The 14,831-nt window shown below is 45.7% G+C and overlaps 1 protein-coding gene across 4 annotated transcripts in view; it reads right to left on the bottom strand.

Moving 5' to 3' along the window:
* SEMA4B (semaphorin 4B) overlaps window positions 1–14,831 on the bottom strand; it is a 379,025-nt gene that overhangs the window by 104,590 nt on the left and 259,604 nt on the right. The window contains exon 3 of one of the 4 annotated variants that reach the window (XM_063925830.1): window positions 7,371–7,480. The exons of the other annotated variants lie outside the window; for them this stretch is intronic. The gene's annotated coding sequence lies outside the window, so the exon portion shown is untranslated. The remainder of the gene's footprint in view (window positions 1–7,370; window positions 7,481–14,831) is intronic. 4 annotated transcript variants of the gene reach the window in all.

Below are 14,831 nucleotides of genomic sequence, written 5' to 3'. Positions count from 1 at the left end.
GCGAGCCACGCCCCTGTTTTCGTCAGTGAGGGGGCATGCCCAGCGCTCTGTGAGCTGCTGGCATGCCCCCAGCGGCGGATTATGAGTCCGGGGGGGCCAGGGCACTTGAGACAGGAACCCTATCTCATTGATGAGCCTGCTGTGGGTTTGGGGGGCGTGGCCTAACTGCGGGCCTTGTGGCCACGCCCCTTATGCAAATTCCGGGGTTGTTTTTTTTTAATGGGATTTTGGCCCCTCAGCTAAGGGTAAATCCAGAGGGGGTGGTTGCTCCCCCCTACAAACCCGCACAGGCAGAAGACAGCAGGGAGGCTGCTGCCTCCCTGCAACACCACAGAGCTGCCTACACGCAGCAGCGTGTGCTGACTATAGCACAATGCTGCTGCTGTTGCTGGCAAGACGGGGGAGCTTCATAGCTGGGGCAGAGCTACTCCAGCCGGGGGGCCCCCTAAAACTGTGAGGCCCGGTGTACGTACCCTTAATCCGTACCCCCTGATGCCCCCTCTCCCTCTGTCTCCACTAAATAGACGCTGTGTGCATGCTAAGCAGAACAGCGAGTACAGGAGCTTCCCAACTGCCCCCCCCCCACCGTGGGACACTGCGGCCCGCGGGTGGGACAGTGGGACAGACCCCAAAAAATTGGACTGTCTCGTGAAAATCGGGACAGTTGGGAGGTATGGGGGTGTGTGAGGGGGTATGCCATACAGACAGACGGGCACCAGCTCACTGTGTACTTGACCCCCCACATCAGCATACTCAGCAGGATCTCTCTGACGCGGAGGAGCGTCACTTTCTGGCACACTCCACGCTTCTTAGCTGCAGTTTTGTGGGGCACCTGCCGCTGTGCAGGTTCCGTACTGCCTCTGTTATCTCCAGCCCCAGTAACCCCACCGCTAGCTGCAGCGCTGCCGCCCGCAGTGAGGTGTGCCCAGCTCCTTCACACACTTTAGCCGGCGGGCAGCGCTGCAGAAGTCCGTGCTGCTTGCAGGCTCCGACCCCCTCCTCTCTCCAGCCGCAGCGTCTCCTGGGGGCTAACCAGTCACTCCCAGTCTCCCCTTACCACAGTGTCCGGCAGCCGCGAGGTCCGCGCCGCGTGCATGCTATGACCCCCCTCCTCCCTCCAGCCGCAGCGTCTCCTGGGGGCTAACCAGTCACTCCCAGTCTCCCCTTACCACAGTGCCCGGCAGCCGCGCGAGGACCGCGGTGTGTTACTGAGGAGTGGGGGAGAGGGATGCGGACGGGCAGAGGAAGCAGGACTCCAGCCTGAGAGAGTCAACCATGCCAAGTCTCCACCAGCAGCAGATCCAAACAGGTTGGAGTGGAACAGCAGCAGCCCGCAGCAGGCACTCCGGTAAGACACATCTGTCTGTCACCACTGTTTTGTCCCTAATACCAATCTCTCCCGTGCCCTGTGTTCTGTCATGTCCCTGTCACCCCTGTCCTGGCCCCGTCACCCCTGTCCTGGCCCTGTTACTGCATACCCTCCAACTACCTTTTTGGCAGGTACAGTACCCGCAGCGCCTCCAGACCCCTCCCCAATGCACCACACCTCCGCACCTTCCCCTCCACCACATGCAACATTCCACCCCTCCCCCACACGCTGTGCCTCCAGACCCCCTTCACCACCAGCGGCTCCCACTCCCCCACCACCCACAGCACCTCCAGACCCCATCCACCCCCCATATATGTCTCCCCCCACACCTGCCCCCCTCCACCCACATCATCTGCAGACACCCTCCTCCAATCGCGGTCCCCCCTCACCCACCCACGGCAACTCCGCACCTGCAGCGCTTCCGGACCCCTTCCCCGTCCGCCGCACCTGCTCTCCCCCACCGCGGTGCCTCCGGACCCCCTACCCCACCCCCGGCACCCCCGCCCCTTCCCATCCCACAGCACCTCCGGAACCCTTCAACCATCCGCAACATCCCTGCACCTGCCCCTCCCCCATGGCACCCCTGCCCCTCCCCCACCTGCAGTGCCTCCGGACCCCTCCCCCATCTACAGCCCCCACTCTTCTGTCTCTCCCCCACCCACAGCACGTCCCAACCCTTCCCCATCTGCCCCCCCCTCCACCTGCAGCATCTACAGACACCCTCCCCCATCTGCAGTCCCCCCCGCACCCGCTCATTCTGTACATCGTGCCCTGCAGGTGCTGTTCACGCCGTCGCAAGGGGCTGCGCCTCCTTCACCATCGCACGCCCTTTCATTGTGCAATATTTAACCACTAACAAAGGAATGCAGGTAATACTCCATATAATACAAATATTGAACCCCATATAGGCATGCAAGGGTTAAAGGGGCGTAGCCCCTTGCGACGGTGTGAAGAGCGCCCGTAGGGCGCGATGAAGCACCTAGTTACACATAAGTGTCTATTACTTTGATTAAAATTATTGCTCTATCTTATTACTGAGAAGAAGGGTGCCACCCTTTTGAAAGTTAGAGGTCCTGAAGTGCATTAGAGTGCCGATCACTGCTTCAGACTCTCCAACATGACCACTTTCACCAGATACAAAATGCTACATTTTTGAAGAGGGGAGTCATTCCCACTTATGTTATGAGGGAGAAATATCATGCAAAGTGTAAGTGAAGAGTTCATATACGAGTTGTCCCCCTTCCCCTCAGACCTCAACCAGGCCCAAATATTTGGAGCAGGGAACTTCACAGTTGTTCTACTAACCTTTAATACCTCCCCGAGAGCGCTACCCTATGCAGCCAGACTTGAACAATGTGGCATACCTCCCAACATTTGGAGAAAAGAAAGAGGAACACTAAAGACGCAGCCAAGTCACGCCCCCCAGAAAAGGGGCGTAGCCTGCAGAAAAGGTGCAGTCTCTGGTTACTTCGGGGGCATTCGCAGCGCTCTGTGAGCTGCTGGCATGCTACCTGTCCCTCCGTCTCTAGTGAATAGATGCTGTGACTGACAGGTGGCCTCCCAACTGCCCCCCACCGCGGGACACTGCGGCCCGCGGGTGGGACAGTCCCAAAAAACTGGACTGTCCCGCGAAAATCGGGACAGTTGAGATGTATACAATATGGCCCTGTGCTCCAGTCAAATCAATGGATTTACGCAGCTGACAACAGCCAGTTGTTCAGCAGGACCTGTCACTGATAGCTTTGCATGCTCCAACAAGAGCCTGCCAGAAGAATGCACTGCAACTCAAGACAAATATGGAGATTACCATATACCACAGCGTCCACTGAGCTGTCATGCACTGGGACTTGTAGTCACATTGGGCCTGATGCTGAGTTGGGAATAAAACATGAAAGAGCAAATACCTGTGCACCTGGATTAACCATTTTGCAATGCAAAGGGTGCAAATTGCAGGGTAAATACTGGACATTGGTCCATGGCTTTTCGCGAGACCTATGTATTTTTGCGGGATCTAATTGGATAGGGCGCTGGGGCAAAAAAACACTATTCGGGTAAGTGGATACCCCCCAATAGAATACGTGTTGTTCAGTAGCCCTGAAAAAAAAAAAAAAATTTTTTGCTACAATAAGGAATGATACTTATCAGGACTCCACTGCCACTAATGATAAATCCTCTCATTTGGCTATAAAATATATTTTTAATACCGAACAACTGCACAGTAACTCTTCTGTTTGTATGTAGCTCCCATCGTAATACTCTGTCATACTTTTATTATAAATACATTTCATTGTTATATATAAATATATGATCCCTAGTCATGCAACGTGGTGTTATATTGCACATATAATCTCTGACAGTTGTGCGTTTTATTCACCTGTCCTGCAGCAAAGTTTCTTTCAGACTTTTTATGACTTCAGATTACTTTATTGGTTTGTGCATGCCCTCATGCAACTTTTATTGGTTTGTGCATTCACTCATGCAACTTTTATTGGTTTGTGCATGCCCTCATGCAACTTTTATTAGTTTGTGTGGATGCTCTCATGCAACTTTTATTGGTTTGTGCATGCCCTCATGCAACTTTTATTAGTTTGTGTGGCTGCTCTCATGCAACGTTTACTTAATGCCTTTTTCTTTTAAACTAACTTTTGTAATTGTTATTTATATCAGGCAGTTTCTTAGATGTTTTTCATTTAATTGCAAAGAAAACAAATCTACAAGACAATAAAATAACAGCATCTGACGCTGGAAACCATCTTTATAATAATTCTAAAATGTTGGTTCATCTGCAATACATATAACTGCCTGTGCAGCAGTGTTACTGAAACATGCAGAGCGGAGAAATCTGTTCATTATACATCGCCCCAAACTCACCATGGGATTCAAATTTAGCTCTGTCATGTAGTGTGACCCTGAAACATGAAAACCAGAAAACCAAAGACCAATAATTATGATCAATGTAATTTAACGCTATATGCCACAAGTACCATGGACTTTACTATCTGTGCTAAATGTGAACACAATGGTTTTCTTAGCTTTGTAGAGGTTACATGTGGCTTTAATGTAGGTTGACCACATTGCTGCAAAGTATAAAGGAAAGACTTATTCCTGGTTGTTTTTCCAGCTGTCCTTATCCTCCCTGCTAAAAATACATATTCAGACACTAAAGTCACGAGTGATTTAGTCAGGGGATCTGCAAATCTGCAGCCAAAGGATCGCTTTTTGTTGTAACGATGTCAGTGAGGCGAACAATAATTAAACTATTAATGACAATCCAATAAAAAAAGCTGCACTGACAACTTAGCATTATGTACAGTACAAACAATATATAATGATGGTATTGTGCATACTGCAAAAGAAATATCACATAGGTATGAGCAATACAACATTCTAAATATAACTGTAGTATAGCTAGGCTTGCCATAATATCCCTTTAATCAGGGACACCTATGGTTTACGCAGGTTCTGTGGCTGATTAATATCAGACGAAATGCAGGTTTGAATTTGGTCAGCCACAGAACCTGTGCAAATCATAGGTGTCCCAGATTAAAGGGATAGTGTGGCAAGCCTAAGTATAGCGCAAAATTGGCATAAAAAGAGCAAATGCAAAAATATAAGACTCTCTATGTTTCAAATACAGGTGTTTAATAGCTGTATTCCAGCACAGTAGGCACAATTTTTGTTTTTGCTTAATACCATATTTAATTTCTAGCTGTTCTACATAGAGGATAATAATTAAATAGCTCTGTGAAGCCAACCCATTTATGTATATTCTAAAAGAAACACACTCTCCTGTTTTAGAAATGTAACACTTTGCATAGGTATCATGATTTGTCAATCTTTCTTCTCAGTTCTCTTGCTGGAATTACTTTGTTAATCTTAGTTTTGCCTCTATTACAGTGGTTCTCAAACTGACATGGCACCCTGGGGTACCTCAGGTGTGCCTTGGGTTGGTGATCCAGGACCAATTCAAATTATTTACATTCAATGTAACAGACACAACTAAAGCTGGTTTCTTCCAATCATAAAATACGTGGACAAACAGAAGTGAATCCCATCCTCCACCACATAGCTGACCCTAAGGACCATAGGGCCCACCAGCTACCTCTCTAACCACTCCATCCTTGATCCCCTTCAATCTGGCTTTCGCCCACTCCACTGAAACTGCCCTGGTCAAAGTCACTAATGACCTGCTTTTGACCAAATCCAGGGTTCACTTCTTTCTGCTCATCCTCCTGGATCTCTCTGCAGCCTTTGACACTTTGGATCATCCTCTCCTCCTCCGCACCCTACAGTCAGTCGGCCTCTCTAGCACTGTCCTTGCCTGGTTCACCCTCTTACCTTGCTAACCGCTCATTCTCTGCGTCTGCCTCTGGCTCCACCTCACCCCCTTCCACCCTCCCCGTTGGTGTTCCCCGGGGTTCTGTCCTTGACCCCTTTCTCTTCTCCATGTACACCTCTTCCCTGGGTGCGCTCATAAGCTCCTTCAGCCTCCAATACACCTCTATTCGGATGGTACGCAACTATACCTCTCCTGATCTCTCTCCCTCTGTACTCTCTCGGGTATCCAGCTGCCTCTCTGCCATCTCCTCCTGGATGTCTTAGCGCTCCCTGAAGCTCAACTTAGACAAAACCAAACTAATCATCTTTCCCCCATCCAGAGTCTCCCCCCCCCCAATATTTCTATCACTGTTGACAACACTATCATCTTTCCCATTCCCCAGCTCCGCTGCCTGGGCGTCACTCTTGACTCTTCCCTCTCTTTCACCCCCCACATCCAATCTCTGGCTCAATCATGACGATTCCAGCTATGCAATATTGCTCGCATCAGTCCATTCCTCTCCCAGAGTGCCACTAAACTTATTATCCACTCACTAGTCATCTCACAGCTCGACTACTGCAACATCTCCTCACTGGCCTCCCACTCTCCCATCTTGCTCCACTCCAATCTGTTCTCAACTCCGCAGCTAGACTTATCCTCCTCTCCTGCTGCTGCACATCTGCCACTCGACAAAACCTACACTGGCTCCCATTCCCCCACAGAATCCTCAAACATCTCTAATCTCATCTCCCTACATACTCCCGCCCGCCCACTCCGGTCGGCCAATGACCGTCACCTCTCGTCTACCCTGGTCACTACATCCCATGCGCGAATCCAAGATTTTGCCCATGCTGCCACTCACTGGAACAAGCTCCCTTGCTCTATTACACTTTTCCCATCCTTGCAAAGCTTCAACTGAAACCTCACCTGTTCATTAAGCCTACCCTTCCGCATAACCCAGTCTTGAGGCCGCTCTCCCATCCTCATGCCTTGGCCATCTCTGCCTCGCTTACTTCCTGACACCAGGCCACGTTCCGCTTGCTTGTATCTCATGTGACTTGTCTGTCTCCCTCTTCCCCTGGATTATAAGCTCCTTGGAGCAGGGCCCTCTTCCTCCTGTTCTCACAGCGCTCTTCTCTTGCACTTCAATTACAGCTCTCTCCTACTCAGTGACTGTCTATACCTGCAATTCCTCCTGCTCGTGACTGTTCATCTCTTCCAATGGCCGCCCGCCCCCCGTAGTAGTCCGATTACTTCTTTGCTTCCTGACATCTCAGCAGTGTTGTGTACTGAGAACAGTGGTGATAATTGTTACCTGTGCTCTGTTTTAGTTTTCTGTGATGTTAAGTTCTGTATACCCTTTATTGTTCTAATGTGTGTTGCATATACACACACACACATATATATATATATATATATATATATATTTATTGTTTGCGGATTGGCAAGTGTGTACACACGATATGTCAGTGGATGTCAGCCACAGGCATATTGCGTCAGCCCTGCAGCACAGCCAATGCTTGATATCTCTGCAGATATATGTTGGCACAAATGGCTGTGTGTACAGGTGACCCGCTGACCACCCGTACACTTGCTGCAGAGGCCACTGGTGATTGACATCTCAACTGGGCGGACCCAGGCACAGAAACATTAAGCAGCCAATCGGCAAGTGTGTATGCTTACCAGATTCTGCTCAGTCGGTGGATACTGCAGTCTGCAGACAGGTAGGGTAAGTGTGTTCCCAGTATTACAGTCCAGGTTATATATGGATATCCCTGCTTCAGCACAGATATCTAAATCAGAATGAATAAGAAATGAAGGGGGTCATTCCGAGTTGATCTCTCGCTAGCTACTTTTTGCAGCTGTGCAAATGCATAGTCGCCGCCCACAGGGGAGTGTATTTTAGCTGTGCAAGTGTGCAAATGCGTGTGTAGCCGAGCAGTACAAAAACAGTTTGTGCAGTTTCTGAGTAGGTCTGAACTTACTCAGCCGCTGCGATCACTTCAGCCTGTCTGGTCCCGGAATTGACGTCAGACACTCGCCCTGCAAACGATTGGACACGCCTGCTTTTTTTACAACCACTCCCTGAAAACCGTCAGTTGATACCCACAAACGCCCTCTTCCTGTCAATCGCCTTGCGATGGACTGTGCGAATGGATTCTTCGTTAAATCCATCGCCCAGCAACGATACAATTTGTACCCGTACGACGTGCCTGCGCATTGCGGTGCATACGCATGCGCAGTAGTGACCTGATCGCTGCGCTGCGAAAAACGTCAGCGTGCGATCAGGTCGGAATGACCCCCTAAGTCACCTGTGCTGAAGTATTTAAAAAATCTGGTCTGTTTGGATGCCCTGAAGACCGAGTTTGGGAAACAACTTTTTCAGAGTAAATATTGCACCTAAACTCAGCGTCAGTAAAGGAGCCATATTATTTAGTGTTTGCCAGAAATAGTGTGCAAATTTCTTTTTATTCATGATAATAGTATATTTTAGCATTTTTTTTTCTTTTCCCAAGTTTTTTCCACACTTGCCCTGTAGATTGACAACTTCGAAACAACTTCTAAACCTACTGTAACAGATGTGTGAGGAATGTCACACCTGCTATTGAACGTCTCTTAAACTGAATGTCTCCAAGATGACAAATGTTACTTCTATACCTCATATTATTATTATAATATAATAATTGCTGGTACCATAGTGATACCCTGAAATTTTATATTCTGCTTGTATTAAACGGATTCATAGTGATGGACATAGTGACAAAAATGGTGAAAATGTGCTACAATGTAAAAAGCTTATTTTCTACTGGTTCTCAAACTCAGTCCTCTGGAACCCAAAGAGGGTCCCCTTAGCAGGGATACAGGTGTATTCATTAATCATAGACACATTTTAAAAGATCCACAGATGGATCTAATAATTCCACTTGTGATTCTGCGTTAAGACCTGGAAAACATGAACTGTTTGGGATCCTTAGGAATGAGTCCGAGAACCTGTGCCAAAATAACCAGACAGGAATACTCTACCTGCAGTCAGGATCATCATTACCTTTGCTATCATACTGTTAGCAAATATTCCACTAGGATTTATCAGTATTTACAACAGGTATAAAGGTGGGTACACACTGGCCGATATATCGGCCGTTCTATTGAACGGTCGATATATCGCGGGTTCGTCGGCCAGTGTGTACAGGCGATATGTCTGTGAACTCTGTTGTTCACAGACATATCGCATCGGCCCCGCAGCACAGACGACGGGCAATATAGCTACCGATATATTGGCGCATCACTGTGTGTACGGGCGACCAGCCGGCCGCCCGTACACATGCTGCAGCAGCCGGCAGTGATTGACAGCTGAACTGGGCAGGCGTGTGTACACGCCCGCCCAGTTCATGACGTCAGTCCCCGACGGATCGGGCAGTGTGTATGCTCAACACACTGCCCGATCCATCTATAGATATGTCTGCAGATCAGTTGATCTGCAGATATATCTATCAGTGTGTACCCACCTTTGGTTACTAATTTCTTCTTCTTCCATGAGAGATGCTGGAAAACTGGGCTATGGTAAGTGGTGTGACAGTTTAAGAAAATTTAACAATTTGAACCTTGGCTCCTCTCTCTCCATAATCCTGTCACCTAATATAACAGTTTTTCCTAAAATGATAGAAAGAGCAGGGCACTCTATGGGGTCATTGATTGAATCGTTTTTTATGCCACTGCACATAAGCTATTTCAGAGTCAGACGGTGGCGTCATATGGCAATTGGAGAGCTGGAGGAGCGCTGATTGATTGGCGATAGCATGAAGACAAGGTCTCGGCCCTGCTTTCTCCACTTCAGCAGACAAAATAAGACCCCTAAGATAGCTTCTCTCATCCACATACAGTAGATACTGTTCCTAAACTGGCCTCAATAAAACCATTGCAGACTGCAGGATCTGAATAGTGAAATTAACTAGAGAGAAAAGAAAAGTATGGCAGCTTTCTTCAACTAAAATGCTGGAGAAAACCCCTTTTTTTAGTTTATTAAATAGAACCCATTGTGAGAAACTTGGGCTACAAACGTCTCATCTCATTATACCACTTGTAAGTCCACAATATGGTTGTCTTCAGATTACAGTAACATATTATGTTCCTCAGCATTAATACAGAACAAAAACAAATGTGAACACATAAGGATATATGGTACTGTAATCCGTGAACATTAATAATATGAAAGACATCAAGAATGCATTCTTACAACAGAGACTATCTACTGTATACTCTTCAATACATAAATCTTCCCCAAGTCTTAATAGTGCTGAATAAAGAGCAACTAGCTGCTCACACCTGGGGTATTACGAGACACGTACTATAGTCTTTATTGTTCAAGTAACCTTGTCTGACCCAGATGTCTAGTTTGACTCACATCTCTCATGTTCTGCAGCTGAGGTGGCTAATGCACAAAATGCTGTTTTTCATTCCAGACCTATGGGCTACCAACAATATGGTACACTAATGTATTTATGTCTGGGTTATAAACATGTATGCTCACAGTTTTGTAAGCTGAGGATGGGTCTTTAAATGTCAGCTAAAAATAATAAATAATAAATGCCACTTGCAGTGAAATGTGACAACACAAAAATACCCTTAGTCCTCGTCTGTAATGGTACGGATTTTTTTTTAAATAATGTTAAGATTTGTTAGACTTAAAAACATGACGAAGATGCAAACACATATTCGTCATAGTCCTAGATACAGAAATACAGCTCGGGTGGAGCCAGACACGTTACACAAAGCACTTTTAGGGGATATGAGTCATTATGTATTAGAAATGATGGTTGGGGAAGATGTGTGGCAAGAGGAGGTTAGAGAGTGTCTGCAGGCAAACTGGGGGAGAGGTCAGGTATTTAGTCTGTGGATAACAACCAGTGTCTTCATTTTTATTACGAATGCAAAAAGGCATTTTTAAATAAAACATTAAAAGCCTTAGTACGCTTGGGACGAGTTTGTAGTTCTATTTCTTATGCCTTCTATTTAGAACAGATACTTTAGAACAAGAACAATTAGGCATTGCACAAATATTATATAAATGTACTCTGCAGGCATAACACCATCAAATATTTAGCACAGCACAATCATTCTCTGTTTCAGAATATATACAATGGGAGCAGGCTCCCAAACACATAGAAACCTGTGTTGAAGCTAAAGTATGAAATTGTGTTACGATGGGTTATAGGGGTTTTAGTGCTGTATAATATTCTTGCTATCACATAATCTGTAATGGAAGTACAGTACATAATCGGTAATGGAAGTAGCCATGCTCATCTTACTGCGATGTGGCATGTTGCATCACAACATGCTGCATGGCATGCAGTGCTGCAACACGCTGCATCTAAGTAATGTGACCCATTCTCATAGATACTTAGGTTTATTATGTGCACTGTCGACGCCGAGTTAAGTAGAGATAGTTTTATTTGTATGTGGTGGTCAATTCGGTACTCTGGAAAATCCCATCAGCAAATATGTACCGTACGGAGCCCCTGGTTACATTTTTACTTGCTACAGTAACTGCTAAACTACCAGATCTGTACTGTTTATCCCAAGGTGTATGTGGTCAGACTACATACAGTATAATGTCTTTAGGAGCCAGGTTGAATAACCACAAATTCCCCTGTGTCCTCAGATTTACAGGTAATAGAGGTGCCTGGATCAGGAAAACAGTCTACTGTATGCAAGGTAGGGCATTCGGTTTACAAGATTAAACATTAGGACACGTTGTTACATGAAGGTGGAGTCATTGTGCGATTCATTGGAAAAAAAAAAAAAAAAAAGATTTCCTTAGAATCTTATATTTTGCTTCCTCTTCTAAATGGAAAGTAGTTGATAAAGTGACCTTGAACTACCTTGATGTACATGGAACTTGATTAGAATTTTTGTGATTTCACTTATAACATTCTCCTTAATATACACAGTAGTAGATCAATGAAAATTTTGTGAAACGTTTAACCAGTTACAGCTTATGTATGGTTTCTTACTATTTCTCTCACAGTCACCAACAATCTAACAAGGCCATCGAAAGGTTAACGTGAAATGCGTATCTGCAGTTGACATCTCACATGCTTATAAGTGTTTACTCTGGCGAAGACTCTCTTTAAAATTAACCAAACCACTGTTACCATAGCGGTCTATCTTGATGGCAGTAAGCGGTGAAACCGCTGTTACCATAGGTGTATCTAGATGGCAGGAAGCATTGTTACCGCTGTTACCATGGCAGTCTATCTTGATGGCAGTAAGCGATGTTACCGCTGTTACCAAAGGTCTATCTAAATGGCAGTAAGTAGTGTTACCACTGTTACCATAGAGGTCTATCTAGATGGCAGGAAGCACTGTTACCACAGAGGTCTATCTAGATGGCAGTAAGCAGTGTTACTGCTGTTACCATAGCGGTCTATCTAGATGGCAGGAAGCATTGTTACCACGGTTACCATAGTGGTCTATCTAGATGGCAGTAAGCAGTGTTACTGCGGTTACCATAGAGGTCTATCTAGATGGCAGTGAGTGATGTTACCGCTGTTACCATTGTTCTATCTAGAAGGCAGTCAGCTGTGTTATCACTGTTACCATAGAGGTCTATCTAGATGGCAGTAAGCGATTTACTGCTGTTACTATAGAGGTCTATCTAGATGGCAGTAAGCAGTGTTACCGCTGTTAGCAAAGTGGTCTATCTAGATGGCAGTGGGCCTTATTCAGGTTTGTTGGGTGGGGTGTGTTCAAACTGAAATCTAAATTGCAGATTAAAAATAAAGCAGCCAGTATTTACCATGCACAAAGAAACAATATAACTCACCCAAATCTAAATCTCTCTGCACGTTACATCTGCCCCACCTGCAGTGCACCATGGTTTTGTCCATTATTGTGCTTTTTTGGTTTGCTAACAAACTTGAATAACCCCCATAGAGTCAACTGCAGATGTGTTTAAGCAAAGATGAAAATAATTTACCTAAAGTACTAGTAGTGTTTATAGTAAATAATAAAGTGTATGTATACCGTTCTATGTTTTTAATTTTGCTAATTGCTAATATAATAAGAATGCCTTGTGTGACTAGGTCTAGCAGCACATAGAACTCCCCCCCCCCCCCTTACTTTATGGGGGGCATCTCCATTCACACCTCTAGCGTTTCTTTGTAGCTATCCTCTGCATTTCTTTCTTTCTTCTTTTTTTTTTTTTTTTTTACCCTTCACCATATGTTAATCTTTTTGTCTACTATAAGGTGTTGGGAACATGTACAATATGACTGAAATAACATCAGTGATCTGTAAAGTGCTAATTCCTCTACACAGTGTGTCCGGATAGCTGTCTCCACTGTTTCGCTACACTGCCTATCCACCTTTCAGTCACATGAAACACGCACAACTTACTGAAATGCTAAGCGTCTGTTCATCTGGACATTTATAGAAGTGCAACAAGTCTGGCTGAAGACAAGCCACAGTTAAATCCAAAGCAAATCCAATCTCCCCCACGCTTCCCCACCCACCACCACCTCTGAAACTCCTTACCTAGCCCTATACTCCAAAGCCTTGCCCTAAGTCTTCAAACGCTCCCACAAGACTTACCTTTCCTTGCTTATTAACAAATCCCCTCTCCGAGACCCCCTACCATCCACTGCTTCCCATATTATTCTCCCTCCACGGTCACGATGGCCCATCTGCATTACAGTTTTTCATTTTTCCCCATCTAGATTGTAAGCTCTTGTGATAGGGGCCCTTTCTGCCCTGTGTGTCTTGTATGACGATGCGACCTGCTCTGCCTGCATCATATGCTGCTATTCTGTGTAACATGATAGTGAAAGCTTGCATTCATGTACATGTTTTTACACTTAATTATGACCATGCAGAATTTTGTTTTAGGTGTCACTCTGTTTGAATTTGACTCTTTAGCTGTATTTTCTATATACTTATGGCTGTACGCTGCTGGGGACTCTGTGTCACTTTTTAAATACATGATAGTGATGAGGAATACAGATTTGTTGCTCACAGCAATATGTGACAGTAAGAAAGATAATGAAAGGATGAAAATGATGATTAGTACAGATGTATCGTGAGAAGATGATTCTATCTTCTGGCCATTTCTCATCGTCACATGAGCATTTTCTAGCACCTGTAATCTGTCTGTTCTCGAATACATAAATTTCACTCTGACAGGCAGCAGTACTTGTTCAATCTCAGTTGTACTTCTTCTATTGATGACTTGAAAAACAGGGGAGTATCTGCAGGGTGTGTACCTCAATCATGCCTGGGTATGTGTTGTTATACATCTACTTATCTAACTGTGTAACTGTCGCAATCATGTGTGAGGGCAAGGTCTAGTTTAGTGGAGAGCTAACACAAATAGAACCCCATTGTTTACAATGATAGCAAAATTCTAAACCATCAACGTATACATTTCTATGAGCAAAAAATGAAACTTGCCAGATCATGCAAGCATTCAACCCCTCATGAAGAGTATTGCAGTAGAATCCATTTAGGTGTTGATTAGAGATGAGCGGGTTCGGTTTCTCGGAATCCGAACCCGCCCGAACTTCATGGTTTTTTTCACGGGTCCGAGCAGACTCGGATCCTCCCGCCTTGCTCGGTTAACCCGAGCGCGCCCGAACGTCATCATGACGCTGTCGGATTCTCGCGAGACTCGGATTCTATATAAGGAGCCGCGCGTCGCCGCCATTTTCACACGTGCATTGAGATTGATAGTGAGAGGACGTGGCTGGCGTCCTCTCCATTTAGATTATAAGAGAGAGAGATTTACTGGAGCTTAGGACTAGGAGGAGTACTGTAGAAGTGTAGAGAGTGCAGAGAGTTTACTAGTGAGTGACCACCAGACAGTGCAGTTTATTTAATATATCCGTTCTCTGCCTGAAAAAAGCGATACACACAGTGACTCAGTCACATACCATATCTGTGTGCACTGCTCAGGCTCAGCCCAGTGTGCTGCATCATCTATATATATTATATATCTGTCTGACTGCTCAGCTCACACAGCTTATAATTGTGGGGGAGACTGGGGAGCACTGCAGTGCCAGTTATAGGTTATAGCAGGAGCCAGGAGTACATAATATTATATAGTGAGTGACCACCAGACAGTGCAGTTTATTTATATATCCGTTCTCTGCC

This window comes from Pseudophryne corroboree, chromosome 6 (assembly GCF_028390025.1).
Source record: "Pseudophryne corroboree isolate aPseCor3 chromosome 6, aPseCor3.hap2, whole genome shotgun sequence".
NCBI classification, from domain to species: domain Eukaryota; kingdom Metazoa; phylum Chordata; class Amphibia; order Anura; family Myobatrachidae; genus Pseudophryne; species Pseudophryne corroboree.
Note: the sequence above shows the minus strand (reverse complement) of the source record. Positions and strands in the feature narration are given on the sequence as shown.